Consider the following 18659-nt stretch of genomic DNA (forward strand, 5'->3'; position numbering starts at 1 on the left):
TTGAGAACATAACCAAATCATTCTACTAGTTCAAGAAGTAGTAGTTGTAACATCCCATATTTTCACGGCCAGAGTTTATGCTCGTGCCCAAGGAAATCGAGTGTTATTAATGTGTGAAATGGATGTCTCAAGGGCTAGCCTTAATATTTCCTTTATCTAGATCACATCCAGTTACATTCTTAATGGTAATCATTTACAAGAATAAAATAAATTGGATTTCTGTGAGACCTGACCCGAGTTCACATGTTTGCATGTGTGTGTGTGAGTATGCATCTCGTGTATTTTGGTCCCGCGGTCCTACCGGTTAAATTTCGGCGACCAGCGACCTTCGGATAGTGATTGCGGTCACCCTCGAGTTTGGTCACGTAGACCCGACTCGGATTGACCCAAGACCTATGCCATTGCGACCGCATCATCGCCGCGGTTCCAGCGTCATGTCTCATGCGTAAATCCGGCATGTCCATCAAAAGTTATGGGCCGCACATTATTTGGACCGTTGATTACATTTTTGGTGGGACCCACCTGATTGCACATTTCCCCATGTGCACTATTCCCAATGTAAGCCACCTTTAGCCTAGCAATGATGGCTTCTTTTCTCAAGAAAACCATGATGAGATTAGCTTCTCTAGGCAATGATGAGCCACCTTATCCCATGAGCAATGATTATTTCTCTTTTCAAAAATTCATCTTTTTCTAAGAAAGCAATCATTTCAACCTTAGAAACTCTCTCATCTCCCTCTCTCTTTCTTCATTTCTCTCTTCTCCTCTTTGCAAATGTCCTCCATTGCTGAATTTTTCCAGCCCTCTTTCCTCTTCTTTCCCCCTAGATCTAACCATCAAAGATCCATCATCACCATTGAACCTCCTTCCTTGAAGCTTAAGGAGCATGGTGGTTGAAGAATCTTGAAGATCCAACAAGTGGGTGAGCATGTAGGATAGATTGCATGATTCTTATTGTCATAGATCTTTTGTTGCTTCATATGGAGAGTGTAGGACTCACCACATCAATGGTGAAGGTCCACCACTCCTTGGATAAGGTCTTTTTAGCCATCACTTGCATGCATGTGATCTTGATGGGGCCATTCTCCATGGACCCCATCTTGATGAGATTTCCTTTATTCCTCTCTTCTCCACTTTTTATGGTTTGGATGTAATGATTATGTGGCCCACCTGATGTGCCATGCAACCAGATTTTTTAAATTTTGGGACATCCAGGCCCAAGTTGTTGGACACCCAGGCCCAACTGTGCTGCCTAGTTTTGTTGCTTGATTTGGAAAGCCTTTGGGCCTGATTTTATGGATTTTCTTGGGGAGGTGCTGGGCTTGGGAGTTGTGTGACACATCAGGGTGGACCCCACCTTATGGAATCTATGATTTATTTCCCATTTATTAAATTTTTGGGCTGATCTAGACAGCAACATGTTGCTGTCCAGATTGCTGGAATTTTTTTTATGCTGTAATGTATGTGTTGTAGGCCTTGTTTGTGGTCTCATTTTTCCTGATTTCTTAGACTTCTCTTTGAGGTATGGACCCCACCTAAAAGTATGCTAAACCTCAGCTTCAAATGTCCCTATTTGATCACCCAAAAGGGTGGGCCAAGGAGGGTGGACGGTCCAGATTTTTCTGGACTGTCTAGCTACACTGTTTGCTGGAAACTCATAAATATCAGCCTGATTTTGAAATGCTGGGCCACCTTTGTGGACCCCACCTTACTGTATACTTATATAGAAAGGTTGGCCTTGTATTCTTCCAAATTTACATAGACCTGGGCCCACTCAAATGGGGTGCTAAACTCAGGGACAGCAGCATTGCTGCAGCAGGAAAATAAAAATCTGGACCTTGCTGTCCATAAATTGCATGAGTTAAATAAAATATTTTTACTATCCCAAAAATCCTAAATTTTTGTAGGGAGGTGTCCCACCCATAGTAGGACCTATCCACAAAATTTCAGGGCCAAGGAATCCTATTTGGGCATCCAAAAGGGTGGGCCAACATACTGGACTGCCAGAAATTTCTGCTGTGCAGTCCAGCAGCATAGTCCCATAAAAATAATATTAAAAAAATAATTTCTAAGAAGGTGGGCCATATTTCTGGATTCCAACTTGTTTTAGGCTTGATGAGGGACCTTGGGTCCAAATTTCAGGAATTTTGGAGGCCCAGAACCCACCCATTGGATGGCCCAAATTCAGGACAGTTATATTCCAGCAATATTTCACCCTGGATAGATTGTATTCTTTAAATTAATTTAAATACTTATGAGTATCCTAAAATCATGAAAATTTACAGAGAGGTGGTCCACCTATGGTGGGACTCACCTACAAATTTTTGAGGCCAATGGAGCCCTGTGTACACCGTGACAAGTGCTGGAATGGCTCACCACGTCCAGGTGTCCCGATTCACCAGATTTTCTTGATGGTCTGATTTATTTAAATTAATTAAAATACTTCTGATCGTCCAAAAATCACAAAATTTTGAGGATTCGTGGTCCACCTATGGAAGGACCATCTTGTAAATTTTAATGGCCATCGGGCCCCTGTACTGATCGTGGTGTGGCTTGCAAACTTGGGTCAGTTTTGGGGCAGATACTCAGGCCCGTAGGACTACCCATCACGGGACGCCCCTACCTTGGGCTGTTGCTGGGCCTGTATTCCAGCGGCATGGCCCACTTCTAATATGTGTTGTGCATTCCCCTCTCATCCGGTGGGACCCACTATGATATGTGTGGGTCACCATGGGCTAGTAACCCATCTGAATTACATAAATTTCTGGATTCCAGCAGGCCCAGGAAGTGGGTGGGCTGAAATTCCAACAAGGGGCCCAAATTTGCTCCATAGTTGATTGTTTTGGAGCTGTTGTGGCCCACCAGATTTAAGGGAGTGTTGCACATACTCCTTGCCTTATTTCCTTAGATATTTTTGGGCGTAATTAGTTCCTTTTAAGGCCCACCTTTGTGGTGATGTTGGGGGTTAGCCTTAACCAGATTTTTGGTAGTTTATAGGCCCAATGGGCTGGAAACCTATTTCTTGAGCCCAAGATCGTGCAGGGCCAGACCTTATTATTTCACGGGCCCAACGGGCCGTCTACAGGCTGACCGTGTGTATTTATTAGCCGTGATGCCCTCATGAAATGCTTAATTATGGGCTGACTTGCGGGGCCCACATAAATGTATAGTGTGGAGGGCCTTGCTAAGTCTTTGGGCTGATGTGGTAAGGCCCACACTATCTGTATATGCCTTGCATATGTGTATTCTTGGGTTTATGGGCTGCCCTCAAGCCCACCATAATGTATGAATTGGATGACTTTTGTTTTGGGCTATTTCTTTAGGGCCCATTATGTGATATAGTATATGCATGTTTGTGTTAGCAAGTAGGCCTTGTGGACTCGTTCTTTTGGATAGGCCCACTGATCTTGAGCCTACACTCTCCTATCTATTGTGATGGGCTTAGGGGCAATGATACACAAGAAGTCGGGCCCTTGGCTGCCCATTAAACTGACCACGTACTTAGGCCAAAAGTGAGGCCCAACTCACTTGTGTTAAATGTGAAACTTGCCCATGTAAATGAATTCTTGGGCTGCCCATGAAGCCCACCACAATATGTGGAATTATGACCTTTGTGGTTGGGCCCAAACCTTACTTGAGGGCCCACTATATGGCTTATGAGTTGGGCTTGGTGTATGGCCTACTAGTCCACGCATTGCTTAGGCCTTAGATCTTTCATTATATGGGTAGTGGTGAGCTACCTCTTGGAAACCAGTTGAGGTTGGATGTCCTCCTGGGTGATCCTAAGGTAAGCTCATAGGTTTCTCTATGGGTGGTTAAAGGCCCACCATAGACCTTAGGCTATTTATTTAAGGCTCAATATGCATGTATGTGGAACCTACCTTAATGCATGTTTGGTCCAGGCCGTCCAAGCCTTGGATCGTCCGATTGTGGAAGCACTCTCTGCCTTGGGTTGCTGCTGGACTCACAATCCAGTAACAGGCCCACTTGATCTTTTCATGATATATACACACTCTCCATCTGGTGGGGTCCCCCAGTGAGTATAGTTGGCCTTCATAAGATTATTTCCACATACTCAACTAATTTCTGGACCTTAGCAGGCCCAGGAAGTCAAACGGGCCAAAAGTTTATCAAAGGGCCTTCAATGTACAATTTTATGGTTAAAACTTTATTTGGCTGTGGGGCTCACCATATTGAGAACTTGTGTACGCGTTACATGCTTATGCTTTCTTATAATCCTTGGGCTTAATCAGTGCATTCTTTGGGTCACTTTTAGTGATCTTATGAGGACCCCATCTTAAGATCAGAATTTTGGGACATCTAGTGAGCCCAGATTGGGCAGGGACATCCCAGCTTGGCCCAACCATACATTGGGCCGACTTCCACCATTTTGATGGACTTGTGGGCTGAGGTAAGGATAGTATTGGGCCCTCGGTTGCCTACTTAAATTACTAATTATTGGGCTGATGTAGTGGGGCCCATTTCACACAAACTTAAACCTATTTTTGGGCCGTATATTGTGTACGCGGGCTGCTCACCAAGTCCAACTTAATGCATGGATTCTATGGCCATTGGGAATTGGGCCTTGGGCCTTAATTCTCCTCTTAGAGCCCATGTTGTTAAAAGTGGTATTATATCTTTTTATGGCCTATTATGAGGAATATATGTATGTGGTTACTTTTATTTTTATCTTAAATGTAGGCCTTGGGCCTTTTATTCATATAGTTCATGGTAGATATGCCTTTTTGGGGAATGGTGGTTAAATGTCCCCATTATGGACCCCTCTAGGTCCGGTTGTATTTAAAAGTGATTGGATACTTATCTTAGACAGTTGCTAAGCTCATTTCTATATTACTTAGACCCGTAGTTGTATGCTTAGTCTTATGGGCTACCCCAGGTAAATGGGCCCCCACTAGAGGTGGGATTCCTTATGGATATTGTCTAAGTACCTAGTCTTGGTTCCTTCTTGGATAGGAGGAATGTAATTTACTTTGTATATCGCCGCATGATGCGCCTAGACCCATCTTCATGACCCATGTGCATCATTGTATGCTTGGATGACATTGTGTGTGTGGTTATGATTGTGCCATTGGGCATTGCATGTTGTCTTCCCGAGGGACGTAATATTCTCTCTTGAGCATGTTGGATGCTTGGAATTGATGCATAGTTGATTGTGTGATTCATGCATCTGGCATTGCATAATATGTGAGCATTATCACCCTTGCTTCATCAGGGTTGTAGCCTCCACAGATACATCATGGCTGACCATGTTTGGACACCAGAAATGTTACTTGAGCATACCGAGTGCATAGAATGCCCATGAGTGAAATTCCCAAAACTTCCATGGTACCAAGGATCTGCTCCAACGCCGTGACCGAGTGGAATATATGAGCGTACGAGGGCCTTATACCATTAGGCCGCTACTCCCACTGTCGTATAGTCGGTTGGATAGGGGTGTGGCCTTACTCGCCCGATGTAAGAGGGCATTGCTAGTGAGTCTAACCAACTCGTGAATGGGTCCGCTACCGTCGGGCCTTGCGTGATTGGTTGTCCACAGGTGGGTAGTGAGGTCTCTTACGCTCGTTTGGCTGTGCGGGGTCTGTAGAGCGCATCAACAGTGTAATGGACCCCGTGATTTCCTTATGATTGGAAATATACTTGACATATGGTTTGGTTATGAGCACGGCATTACTTGCATCGCATTAGTATTAGTTATGTAAGCCCCTTCATGCATTGCCTTAGTATGGCGTCCAGTACTCATTGCATCATATTCCTGATAAGCCTTGGTAAGGCTAGTGATATTCTCATTGAGCATGTCTCCTTCCTGTATCTCCTATTATTCTTCTGTGCACTATTATCACACACTTACACCACCCTCTAAGCTTCTATAAGCTTATGCACGATTGATGCGTGCGGGAGACTCTAGGTAGGCGCCAAAGTAGCAGAGCGTTGGATTAGAGCTGAGCTTGAGGACCCAGTATTGCATCCTTCCTTTCTTTCTTCTATTATCTTATGTATGTCCTTTTGGACCTCATGTAAACTTGTAAAAGTTCAAATTCTTAGTGGATTTTGTGATATGTGCCTTTTTTATTCTCAGATTTACTTGTTATGATCTTGGGTATGCTCGTATTGGAAATGGTTATATTGTTATGAAAATCCTCCTTGTAGGATCCCAGGATCGGAACCTGCTTCAGGAGCCGAGAATGGGATACTACGGAGGCTGTTGCGGCCAGAACCGGCCATCTGGTTCCTTGTGAATCCGGTTACCGAGTCTGGGGCGTGACAATTTCTCATTCCATAATTAAATAAATTGTTAAACGCTCTCACAATGGGAGCTTATTACAAGGTTCTGAGTTGTGTAGTGGAAGCATAAATAAAAGAAATTATAAACTATATTTCTATCCTATTCAGCAAGATCTTCTATCGGGAACTGATCTTTTAGGTCCTCGACCTGTACGTCACCTGCATCATTTGTACGGTTGGAGAGGGTCAACACCTTACTCATAGTGATGATTATCCTTTATGATTATCAATAATTCAAAAGATTCATAAAAGTAATGTAAGGATTCTGATACATCACGTACTCCACTACTACGAGAAGTATCGGTATGCGCAAACAACCTACATGAGATGCATGCCTAGCAAAGTGTGTGTGGCTCATCATACATAGTGATCATCACAATGTGGAATACAATTCATAGAAAATCTGAATCGCCTCGCATTCTCACACTACAGAGATTCACCGGCATGTCGAACGCTACCATGTATTTACGTGAATACCTCGAGATAACACATGAGTCGGATGAATTATGTGACACGATTTATTCATAGAGCAACTATTTGTGACATCCAATCCCAAAAGTGATGTAACATGCATTGCGAATTACTTACATCGATTTGTGCACCACTACACAAAAACCCATAGAATTACGTGTCGACCAAGAGGATCTCTCCCCAGAGTGCATTACGCCCATGATAAAATACTCGAATCACTAGTTGTGATACCTCTTAACACATCACTTGCACTTATAGAGAACAAAAGCCGAATCACGGGGGTTCTACAATACCAAGACTCATGCCCAAGCCTTAAAGGTAAATATGTAACATCCTGAAAAATTTTATGCAAGGACCTGAGCACCACCTCAATCAGGTTTCCCCTAGGACTCAATCCTTTAGAAGTTAAATGTGAAATAGCTAGAGCTAAAGTCAATTGTCTGTGAAATTAGCATCAATCACTTTAAATTTGATCTGCAGGACCCAAAACCTGTAGAATTGTTAGCGTTATGTTACCCTGAAATCTAGGATTCAACGCTAAACCAGTTGCTCTCAGGAGTACTTGGAAACTTTGTATCGGACCTGGACCTCGTGTTGAAAGTCTGATAGTGATGATCTTAGATAATCATGATCACCTTGTTGGGCTTGACAATTACCTCAAAAATCAAGTCTAGATGATGTCCTAAGACGATTTGCTTGAGTCTGGAGTGAGGAGTGTGAGAAAGGTGAAATTATTTAGAAATTAAATATGAATTTAAGAAATCTGAGTTGTGTCACTTGCGCGCCGATATTAAGAATTCCGACTATCAGAATCTGACCCAAATTTACCCTCGGATCAGGGAAGATGGCTCAGACATGTCAAAGTGCCGGTGGACCTGATCGAGTTTCGGTGACCGTTGAATAACTGGTCCGCCACGGCTGATCTGTAAATTCGATCGGTACGAAAACTCAGCCTGACCTAGATCCATGGTCAGTGAGCTTAAGTCCGACCACAGGTGGAAAAGGGACCACCAGAAGTGGTCCGTTGGACCAAAATAGACCCGAATTGGTTATAACCTAAGTATACCTTGGCCCCGGGGCTATTTTCATCAACATTAGGCCTATATAAAGACCTTAAACCCTCACTCTCAAATTCCATACGAATTTTCCAAACCCTAGCTAAGAGAGAGAGAGAGAGAGGAAAAGAGAGAGAAAGTGAGAGAGAAGTTGGTGAATCATCTTGAGATTCTTCCCTGTTACTCTGCGTACTTAAACCATTACATCTGAATCGTTATTCTGGCGATTCTAAGTTCATTCTTGGGTAAGTCAATCAAACCCTAACCTGTTTTGGAGCTTAAAATAGTCTAAGTGTTGATGTAGCTCATTTCAATCCTACCTTAGGTTATCTAGTCGCCGTTGACAAAGACTTATCGTCTGAATCAGATCTGTTGCGCACTTTCTGGTTTAAGGTGCGGACTATATTCGTATAGGTTATGGTTTTCAAGGCTCTCAATGTCGGTTAATGGTTTATTATTGTTGTGGGTGCAATTTCACATGCCAAATGCGATATTTGTATTGCGTTTCTGATATATATGAACTATATTGAGATTTGTGTTTTCCATGTATATGTAGAAAGTATCGTATATGTATGCAATATGAGTATGTGGTTGCCATGATTAATTATCGCATGTTTATACTAGTTGTATATGTAACAACTCCTTGGCAAGAGGAATTGTCTTAAGGTGAGCTATCACCAACATACGTTATGTATGTTGGAATATGTAGCCTAAGTGTTTGTAGAAATGTCTGAATGAATAAGTGTGTCATATATTGTACTTTTATGGGCGTTGAGAAGAGATTCTCAACTATCTTAATGATGTGTATGATTTCCTCCATGCAATCTATATTCTTTGTCCGTTTAACTTAGATGTTACTTATGTGTAAATTCATGTTAAGTTGATATTCAACAAATGCTCACATGCTTGTATGATTGGAATTGTTGATCCATTACTGTTCTGAATTGTTGGTATGAATAACTGTTATACTTGAATGTGTTTAGGACTATGAAATAGCCCAGGGAATCGGTAACAAATCTTGAGTACGTGGCCAAGGTTGTTTTCGCCACGTAGGACGTGTTTGACGAACCCGAGTCGTATTAGGGTTGTCAGTCGTGGTTTGGCCACACGAGGTGTTTGTGCACTCTATGTCGTTCAACTCAACGTGCGCTCTTACTAGTCGAGCTCGTCAAGTAACCCGATTATCCCGGTGGATGTGCACCATGTATGGACACTATTGTTTAAATCTAGGGTACCAAACTTACTAGTGCAATCCCATTAACTATGGTACCTCGATCCGCTAAGACTCATGAGTAGGGCATGGTGGTATGGGACACCGTGGTCAAGCTGTCGGCCTACGCTGGGGTGACGAGCCTCCCCGTAGTGACCAGTGAGCAATTCGGACTCGTAAATCGATTATGGTGGTATGGGACACTATATTCGTGCTGTCGGCCTACATTGATTGGTGACGAGCCCTTTGTAGTGACCTCGAGCATACCTTGATATTACGTTGAGGCGACGACCCTTAGGGTAGTAACTAAGGTATGATAGGCATGCATTGATTGGTGACGAGCCCTTTACAGCGACCTAGAACCACAATATCGTATGAGATTGTCTAAGACTGACGACCCTAGAATGGATCACTATTTGGGAAGTGATATAGGAAGGTACCTTAACTTCCCAATCCTTCTGTATGAAAAGGACTAATAACAACTTGGTAATCATGTTTATGCACCGCATTGCATGTGCTTTGGCTTCGTGGAGCACTGCGGGAGTTTGTCATGCGTACCGTAAGATGAAGACGCTGAGGGAGTGCAGGCGAGAGCATGCATCATTTCTGCATACATCCTTGCATTAACAAGAGTAATTAGGACATGTTTAATTGTATTGCCTTATCACTACTGCTTGATTGAATTGATAATATGTTAACTTTTACTGTACAGTTCCACTGAGTTGATCACCCACTCCCACATTCTGGGATGGTGTTTTAACACCAACCAAACTCTGTCTTAGATGCAGATGATGATGCGACCCCCGAGGCAGAGCAGGAGTATGAGGATGACGAGGACGCGTTTTCTTTTATGTAGTTCTTAGGCGGGTTCATGTAAGCCGTGTCCTGAGATACAGGGATTCTGGGTTTATTTTGTAATGGATGATTTCATTTTGATACTTATATTTTGAAACAAACACTTATAATTATGACTTGGTAGAGCACACACATCTCAGGGACTTATATAGCTATACACATGTGTTTCTTCAGTCTTCCGCTTGCATATTTCACCTATCCCTGGATTATGTTTGCAGTTTGGCTTAATCTACTCCATGTTTTATGTACTCATACAGACAACATACATCCATCATTGCATATGTTGCATAAGTGATGTTTTGAAACTCGGGAGCTGAGTTATGCTCGACCCCCGAATTTCAGGGCGTTACAAAATAGCACAAGGCTAGTAAGGTAAGGAAGAGAGTAGCAATGGCTAAATCACAAAGAGGAGAGTAACAATGGTTAACTCAATAAAAGGAGAGTAGCAATGGCTAACTCAACAAATAGAAGAGTGGCAATGGCCAACTCAATAACAAGAAGAGTGGCAATGGCCAACTTAATAAAGGAAAGAGTAGCAAGGGCTAACTCAACAAATTGATAAAGGCAAGGGCAAGGCCTGTATCCATCGCTCCACATAAATTCATAAAGATAACTTGTAGTTGACACCATATCATAATTCCTAAAAGGGTAGATAATTGTTGATGATAAATTAAATAATTACAAGAAGGAAATCTTAGCAACATGAAAACATAGTATGTATCAGATAAGATAAAGCATATCAACTTAAATTACCGTAAGCTTTAGAGGATAAAACCCTCACCTTAGTCATTGAATATTCTTTACAGTTAGACATTCGGGGTAATTTAGAACCAATCCTTTATTGTAATTTACATGTGTTGGATTTTACCAGAGTGGGCGTTAGAGATCCTAGGCTATGCTATTTAGATTTCAAGCCTCAGCACCGAGTCAACTCATTTCTTAATCATGGCGGAGCTTTACACTCTTTTCAGTAAAGAATTCGTAAATAGTTATAAAAATAAAAGGAGAGATGAAGTCTACCCTGATAGGAGTGCTCAGCCAGACTTGAGTTGAGGCTGACGGTAGTCTTAATCGTCGTTTTCTTCCTTCTCCTCCTTTCTTCTTTCCTTTCTTTCTCCAACTTTAGCCTATCCTTTACTGTGTGCATCCTCCAAATAGGAGGGTGAGCTTCTTTATATAGTTTTTTTTTTTGTTTCGGAAGCCTTATGCGTAACTTCCTACGCAGGTGGAGTGCGATCAAGTGGTGTGATTCGTGAGGTGCAGTGTAGTGGCGGTTTCTTTTGATCTTTCTATTTCTTTTTTCTTTTCATTTTTCTTTCTTTCTTGATTTTCTTTATTTTCTTTTATAATTTAGGTGGTCCACCAAGTGGTGGTTTCTGGTCATAGAGATTATCATCTAGCGTCAACCGTCCAGCCATCAGATAGGTTCTATATTCATGGTGGTTTTGGCTGGGATTAATCTCCGTCGAATTGGTTCTTTTGGACACCCCGGATTGCTCTATTAGAGTGTTGTTTGACCCCTGAAATTGATGGTCCATATGGCTTTGTGGAACGCTTTCGAGGGGAGTTCTTTGTGTGGTAGAAGAATTGGAGGGAAAGACGTAGTTACATATCTTCTATCTCCCTCATCTCGGCTCTTCCATTGTCTGGAAGGATTGGAATAGTCGTCCCTGGAGATTGGACGACTTTGATCATCCCATGTATCCTCCATGAGATTCCCTTACGCATGGAATTTGAAACCAAAATTGGTTTCCTTTTATGTTGCTTGCGGATGCAGTTCCGGGAGGAGTTTAACTATCTTCATGATTCCAATTGGGAGTTGAAGGAGTTGGGGTTTGTTCATAACCCCAAGTATAGGGTCATAATGTAGTAATAATCTCAGTGAGACCAAGGTCGAATCCACAAGGTCTAATCTTGTGAGTATTCTGAAAGCAACTAGAAGTAGAACTAGAAAAAAAATGTGAATCTAAATCAAAAATAAAAGGAAGTAATTGTAAAGTGTGTAATTAGAAACTTAAGAAATTTGAAGGTGGGAACTAGGATTTCCAAGGATCCACTTGTAACAATCAGGGTGATACTATGCTTGATTCAAGGACACAACTAGAATCGGAGTCCTATCTTATCCAGTTGGAAGATATAGCAATAAAACCAAATCTAAACTTTTATTGATCTAATTCTCAAAGGAGGAGAATTGTGATACTTGGAAGGGATTCCATCACCAAACCATGCCTATAGGATGATGGCCGACAACAGGATTACCAATCCCACAATTTCAAAGTAAAGAAAAGAAAATACTCAAAGCTATTGCAGATCTACTATAATGTAAGTCACAATAAATCATTAAAAACTGAAACTATTCCTTTAAAATCAAATTAGAATCAAAGAAGGTTCAACATAAACATGAATTAAAGCAAGAGAAACATCTTATCATGCTACAAGTTTCACCTCTTAGCCCTAGCTAAGAGATTTTAGCCGACCATAGACATGATTGGACCAAAGTCTCCTAAGAAAGACATGAAAACAACTAAGGAAGAAGAAATAAAAAAACTCTTGGCGACAACTTCACCCTTTTGCTCTACTTCTTAAACCCTAGAAGATGCTTAGGAACATCTTCGGGAGTCCTATTTATAGTTGTGGAACTCTAACTTTCGCACTTAGTTGAAAAACTGTAGAAACCACCTCAAATTTATGCAGTTTGCTAAAATAAACCTCACTCTGCACAGTTTCTCAAAATAGACTTCACTCTGCACAATTTCAAAAAATGACCCAGAGTTTTAGAATATGGTTTTTCAGGACGATTTCAGGATTCCTTTTCTTCACTTTAAATCTTTGATTCTCTTCATTCCTTAGTTTTCTTGGATCTTTGCCATATGAATTCTTCAATAGTTCAATTCTTCAGTTTCATGATAACATTGATAATCAAAAGAGCATTCAGGACAACCAAAACCTAAAACAAAACTTGCCTTAAAGTTCATCTTTTAATTCCCCTTTTATTCCTCCAACTTTTGATTTTTTCATCAATAGCTTTCACACTATGTCAACCTTTTTAAAGATCTTTAACAGGTGGCCTTTTCGAAGATAACTGTTCTTTTGGCTATGTATTATTATTACTTTTTTTTAACATGATGAACAAATTCCCAAGTTGGTTCCTTACATGCTAAATAATCACTAAGTTAACAATTCAATGTTGACTAAAGCTTTAATGTGAAAGCTAGATGTGACATATGACATCATGACTCGATCAATGTTTAAAAATCCTAATCATGGATTAATAATTTGAACTTTGAAATCTCCACGTAACTGAATCCAAGAGATATAAATCATCAATATTAGGCATCTTAAACTTCAATATTTTTTAAAAAAATTCCCACAATTTTTGCTCAAAGACTAAGAAAACAACTGATTAGTTTACCTAATCTCTCATCCCCAACCTAAAATCTACATTGTACTCAATATAAAAGAAATAAGCATGTAATGCAAAAGAGGCCATGAAAAGAAAATGGAAGTGATGGAGACATAATACCTGAAAAAGGAATTTTGAAGCTTTTCCAATGATTTCAGTGTGAAAAATGGGTTAGCACAAAAGACTCAAATAAATGATAAGCAAGCTATCCTAAAAGAACAGAAAACAAACTATCCTAAATAGCGGAAATCATACTATCCTAAACAATGGAAAATAGTAAACATAACTACACCTCCGTCAGACTAGGAGGTCAATCTTGGTAAACAGGATCAGTCAGATGCATAGACATGCCCACTTAATCAAATTTTTCAACAAACGGCTTTAAACGATGCCCATTCACTTTGAAATCATTGCCATTATCTAGATTCCAAATCTTAACAGCCACATGAGGATAAACATTAGTAATAGTGAAAGGGTCGGTCTAACGAGATCAGAGTTTTTCTGGAAAGAGATGTAACCGAGAATAATATAAAAGGACCTTTTGACCTGGTGTGAATGATTTTCTGAGAATGTGTTTGTCATAAAACACCTTCATTCTGTCCTTATAAATTCTCGTATGCATCATTCTGAATTTCTTCAAGTTCATTCAAATAGAGTTTGTGTAGTGAGCCAGCGTTGTCTAAATTGAAGTTTAGATTTTTAATCGCTTAATAGGCTCTATGTTCCAACTCCATAGGTAAGTGGCAACCCTTCCCATAGACAAGTCTAAAGGGAGACATTCTAATAGGCATTTTAAATGCAGTTAGGTAAACCCATAAAGCATCGGTTAATCGGATTGACTAATCCTTTCGATCAGGGTTAACTGTTTTCTCCAAAATATATTTGATTTTCCTATTGAAAATCTCAACTTTCCCACTTGTTTGTGGGTGGTATGGAGTGCTCACCTTGTGAGAGATGCTTTATTTCTTTATTAAGTTCGTAAATGGCCTATTACAAAAATGTGAGCCCCCATCACTAATGATAGCTTATGACGTTCCGAATTGGAAAAGGATATTTTCTTTTAAGAATTTAATGACTGCTTGATGGTCATTGTTCCGGCATGGAATCACTTCGACACATTTAGTGACATAGTCTACTGCTAGTAGAATATATAAATTCCTAAAGTATTGGGGGAATGGTCCCATGAAATCGATGCCCCAGTAATCAAATGCTTCTATGATAAGAATGAGGTTTAAGCACATCATATTTCGACAGAACAATGCTCAAAGCTTTGCAAAACGCATGAGTGTCCCTGAACATAGTGGGCCAGTAAAAACTACACTGCAGAATCTTGGTCATGGTCTTTTTAACAGAAAAGTAACCACCACAGACCTGAGAGTGACAAAAGGAGATGACACTTTAGTGTTCATTATCTGGTACACATCTCCTTAAGATTTATTCTGGACAATATTTAAACAAATATAGATCATCCTAGAAAAACTTGCATACCTTAGCGAAGAATTTTTTCTTATCTTACACAGTCTAATGTGTTGGTGTGAAACCTGTGGCAAGATAATTAGCAATATCAGCAAACTAAGGTGAATGGGAGACTTTAAACAATTGTTCGTTAGGGAGCATGTCATTTATCTGTGTTGTCTCAAGGGAATCAGGAAGATCAAGTCAGGAAAAATGGTCAACCTTTACATTTTCTACTCCTTTTTTATCTTTTATTTTCAAATCAAATTCTTGGAGTAGAAGGATCCATCTTATCAAGTAGGGCTTAACATCATTCTTATAAAGAAGATACTTGACCGCTACGTGATCCGTGTAGATGATGATCTTAGATTCGATCAAGTAGGACCTAAATTTGTCCAAAGCGATTACTACGGCTAAGAGTTCCTTTTCCATAGTAGAGTAATTCACTTGGGCATGATTTAAGGTTTTACTTGCATAGTGTATAACATAGCGCTTTTTGTCTTCTCTCTGGCCTAACTCCACCCCAAGAGCATAGTTGAACGCATCACACATAAGTTCAAAAGGAATGTTCCAATTAGGTGGCTGCATAATAGGTGCAGTGGTTAGCATGCCCTTGAGCTTAGAAAAAGCTTCCTGACATTGCTCAGTCCACTCGTATTGTACATCCATTTGAAGTAGGCTGCATAAGGAACGAGAGAAGTGACTAAAGTCCTTTATGAATCTTTTGTAAAATTCAGCGTGCCCTAAGAAGAATCGCACATCTCTTATGTTTTTGGGTGGAGTTAGGGTAGAGATAAGATCAATTTTAGCTTTATCTACCTCAATTCCCTTGGACGGGATGATATGTCTAAGAACAATTCCCTTACGAACCATGAAATGACACTTCTCCCAATTTAGTACTAATTTTTTTCCTCACATTGCTTTAGCACATATTTAAGATTCTCTAAACAATCGTTAAAGGATGGACTAAAAATAGAGAAATTGTTCATAAAGACCTCTAGATATTACCCCACCATATCAAAAAAAATAACCATCATGCATCGCTGAAAAGTGGCGGGGGTAATACACAGTCCGAATGGCATCCTTTGGTAAGCAAAGGTGACAAAGGGATATGTGAATGTGGTCTTTTCCTGATCTTCAAGGGCTATCTCTATCTGGTTGTAGCCCAAATACCCATCAAGAAGCAATAGTATGAGTGACCAGCTAGTCTCTCCAAAATTTGATCAATGAAAGGTAAAGGAAAGTGGTCCTTCCTCAAGACAGTATTCAATTTCCTATAGTCAATACACATTCTCCAACCAGTAGTAACTCTGGTTGGCACGAGTTCATTATTGGCATTGGCTACTATGGTGATTCTAGACTTCTTAGGAACCACCTAAGTTGGACTCACCCATTGGCTATCCGATATAGGGTATATGATACCCACATCTAATAGCATAAGAACCTCGACCTTAACCACTTCCTTCATGTTTGGATTTAATCTACATTGTGGTTGTCGTGAGGTCTTAGCATTATCCTCTAGATTAATATGGTGAGTACAAATCGAAGGGTCAATTCCCTTGAGGTCCACAATCGACCATCCAAGAGCTCCCTTATGCTCAATAAGAGTAGAGATAAGTATACTCTCCTGTTCCTTCTTAAGGTAGGCAGAAATCACCACCAGATATATCTCATCTTGACCTAAATAGATATATTTTAAATCAAATGGCAAAGGTTTTAGGTCAAGCTTCGGTGCCTTGAGGTTAGACAGTAGAGGCATTACATCAGTTTGGGGTAATTCTTCAAATTATGGCCTCCACCGATTAACTTTAAGTACCGGCATAGTATCCTGCATGGTTCCCATCTCCCTAATCACATCATCATTTAAATCATGGGAGTGGGTCAGGCATGTCTCTAGAGGGTCAGAGGATAAGATCAGAAAAGTTTTATCTTCCACAAAAGAGTCAATCAGGTTAATATCATGGGAATCTTCATCTTCCTCTGACTATTTGCCCGTATTGAAAAAGATATTTAACTCCAATGTCATATTTCCAAAAGACAAACTCATGACTTCATTCCTGCAATTAATGATTGCATTTGATGTGGCAAGGAGTCGACAACCAAGAATGATGGGAATTTGAGTGCTCATGTCCACGATGGGTTGAGTGTCCAAGATGATAGAATTTTTAACCTGCACCAACACTTCATCAATTATCCCTCTTGGTACACAAGCTGAGCGATCGAAAAGTTATAATGTGGTCTGGGTGAGTTTTAATTCACTTAAACCCAGTTGTTTGTAGACCGAATAAGGGATCAGATTTACGCTTGCTCCTAAGTCAAGAAGTGCGTGCTCAATCCAGTAATTCTCAATTACACAAGCAACGGTTGGGCTATCAGGATCTTTATATTTCTGTGGCACATCTTGCTTTAGGATGGCACTCACTTTTTTTGTTAAAAATATTTTCTTTCAAATAGTTTGTCATCTTTTGGTCATACACAAATCTTTTAGAAATTTAACATATGAGGGTATTTGTTTAACAGAATCTAGTAGAGGAATATTAACCTTCACTTATTTCAACACCTCTAAAATGTCCTAAGAGTTAGAAAGAGGTTTTAGTGTAATCAACTGTTGGGGGAATGGTACAATCGGCCTGCCTTGAAGTTCCGGTTCTAATTCTTGTAGAGCAGTGATAGGTCTATCAGTTACATCTATTTTTGGGTCTTTAGACTTTTCAGCCCTTACCGGAATACATTTATCAATTGTTTTCCCACTCTTAAGGGTGGTGATAGACTTAGCTTACTCCATTTGATTTGAAGAGCTTGGATCACTTATTTCGTATTGCGATTTAGGATTAGGGAAAGGTTGACCAGAAAGCATCCCCTTCTCTATAACCTAACATGTGAATCCATTTTTTGCATAAATTTCATAAGTTCTCATAATACTTAGGTAAGCTCCTGAGTTTGTGTAGAATTTTGAACCGGTTCCTCTTGAGGTTTCCCTTGATTTGGAATTTAATTAGGGAATCCTTAAGGAGTAGCAATTTGTCAATTCCTCCAACTGCAATTTGGATGATTTCTCCAACTAAGATTGTATGTATTAGAGATGGGTCTATTGAAAGGCCTTTGCTAATTATTAATAGCATTAGATTGCTCATTCAGTACCTCTTTGAAAAGTAGGAATTGTTTAAAAATTTTCAGTTGTGTGAATGTTGCAAGCACAAGTACCGCAAACAATTTCCTTAGCCTTATCCTTCTTTAGTTCCATAGCCTCAAATTTCTTTATGAGATTAGCCACTTTAGCATTGATATCATCATCCTCTTTCAGAATGTATATTCCGCCCCTCTCCTTTAATTGAGTGGGCTTAGAAGTGGTGCTCGATTTTGGGGAGACGTCTCATGATTGTGTGTTTTCAACAAGTCTGTCCAAATAATCCCACACATCATCGACGTTTTTGTTCATGAATTCCCCATTGCACATTGTATCGACCAATTGGCACATGAAGGATGTCAGTCTATCATAGAAAAACTGTGTAATCCGCCACATTTCAAAACCATGTTGTGGGCATGAACTACCAAGACCCTTGAACCGCTCCTAACATTGGAAGAATGTTTCATCTTCATTTTAGGTGAAGTTCATGATTGACTTTCTGAGAGTGTTCGTTTTATGGTGTGGGAAAATTTTCTTTATGAACTCCTTTGTCATATCGTTCCATCTACCAAAAGATCGAGGATGTAGCAAATGCAACCATGTCTTAGATTTCTCTTTCAAAGAAAAGGGAAAGAGTTTTAGCCTGACCATGTCATCGGACATGTTAGGAAAATATAAAGTGGCTATGATCTCATTAAACACTTTTAAGTGTAAATATGGATTTTCATATTCAAGTCCATGGAATTTTAGAAGGAGTTGGATCACCCTCGGCTTGATATC

At 40.2% G+C, this 18659-nt stretch overlaps 1 non-coding gene across 1 annotated transcript; it reads left to right on the forward strand.

The window, feature by feature from the left end:
• Positions 1 to 18279: 18279 nt before the first annotated feature.
• LOC131244801 (small nucleolar RNA R71) lies at positions 18280 to 18386 on the forward strand. Its single transcript, XR_009170575.1, has one exon. It is a non-coding gene; the product is annotated as a small nucleolar RNA R71 (small nucleolar RNA).
• The last annotated feature ends 273 nt before the right edge of the window (positions 18387 to 18659 follow it).

Source organism: Magnolia sinica, chromosome 4, assembly GCF_029962835.1.
Source record: "Magnolia sinica isolate HGM2019 chromosome 4, MsV1, whole genome shotgun sequence".
Lineage (NCBI taxonomy): Eukaryota > Viridiplantae > Streptophyta > Magnoliopsida > Magnoliales > Magnoliaceae > Magnolia > Magnolia sinica.